Consider the following 1,312-nt stretch of genomic DNA (forward strand, 5'->3'; position numbering starts at 1 on the left):
ACTTCCACATCTTTGATTTTAATGTTCTGTTAAACCTCTTTACCATCGCCACTTTCACTTTCCTGTTTGTCATGAAATGGTGGATATTATACTGTTTTAACAGCTTCTTAAAGTCTTATTTAAAAATTCTTTTCCCCAATCAGTCTGTAATTTTTGAGGTACACGGCCCTTCATAAAAATGGTTTTAAAGGCCCGAACTATTTCACCACCTGACTTGTCTTTTAGACCCACAGCCCAGGCATACTTTGATAATATGTCTATCGCTGTTATGATTAACTTAACCCCACCATTGTTCTTGGAAGACTGCTGCATATCCACCAAATCTGCCTGCCATTGGGCATCAATATCTGAAACAACTGTCTTGTATCTTTTAAAACATCTTCTTGCTGGTTTGTGTAGGGTGTAAGCATCCTGATCTGAAAGCCATGCGGCCACCCCACTTCTGTTCAGAACCTTATTTTGCCTTTTGGTGGCTTCAAAAAGCATGTTCACCCCACCAAAACTGCCAGCTTCACCAGGAGAGTAGTAAACTTCCTTTAACATAGCCTCCTGTGTAGACATGTCTGGTAACCTCTTCTCCCAACACCCACCCCACGCTAACACCCGTGTGGTGCATTCAGACGCTTGAGGACAAATTTAAACCATGGCACAAAGATACCCTCTTCCAAATTCTCAACATCTGCTTCACGGCCTGGGCGATAGGTCATAACTACACCACATGATCTAGGGCAGTTCTTGCAACCTGAGGGGTTGGGCTTTGGGGGTCTGCATGGGCTGTCCTTCTGATGTCATGGACCATGTGGTGCTGGTATCACACACCATGTGACTGGGGGTGGGGGGCAGAGTTGCTGATGTCACGCACCACGTGACTGGGGATTGGGGCGGGGTTGCTGGTGTCACACACCACAAGACTGGAGGTGGGGAAGGAGTTGCTGATGTCACATACCACGTGACGAGTTGGGGCAGAGTTGATGATGTCACGCACCATGTGACTGGGCTCAGGGGGCGGGGCTGGTGGCATAATGCGCCACGTGACAGGTCAGGGGCGGGTCTGGTGACATCACACAGTATACAAGGGGTAAGGGGTGTGGCTAAGGGAAGGGACTTCCATAGTTTCATAGTTTCATAGTTTCTAGGGTCGGAAGGGACCTGAGCAGAATATTGAGACCGACCCCCTGCCATGGCAGGAAAGAGTACTGGGGTCAAACGACCCCAGCAAGGTGTTCATTCAGCCTCCTCTTAAAGACCCCCAGGGTAGGAGCTAGCACCACTTCCCTTGGAAGTTGGTTCCAGATCCTTGCCACCCTGACAG

General features: G+C 48.7%; 1 long non-coding RNA gene across 1 annotated transcript in view; it reads right to left on the reverse strand.

The window, feature by feature from the left end:
* Positions 1 to 377: 377 nt before the first annotated feature.
* Positions 378 to 1,312, reverse strand: part of LOC109302585 — a 19,088-nt gene continuing 18,153 nt past the window's right edge. Inside the window, exon 3 of the long non-coding RNA XR_002098855.1 lies at positions 378 to 682. This is a non-coding gene — a long non-coding RNA (uncharacterized LOC109302585). The remainder of the gene's footprint in view (positions 683 to 1,312) is intronic.

This window comes from Gavialis gangeticus, unplaced genomic scaffold, assembly GCF_001723915.1.
Source record: "Gavialis gangeticus isolate Ggan-Ray unplaced genomic scaffold, GavGan_comp1, whole genome shotgun sequence".
Taxonomy (NCBI): domain Eukaryota; kingdom Metazoa; phylum Chordata; order Crocodylia; family Gavialidae; genus Gavialis; species Gavialis gangeticus.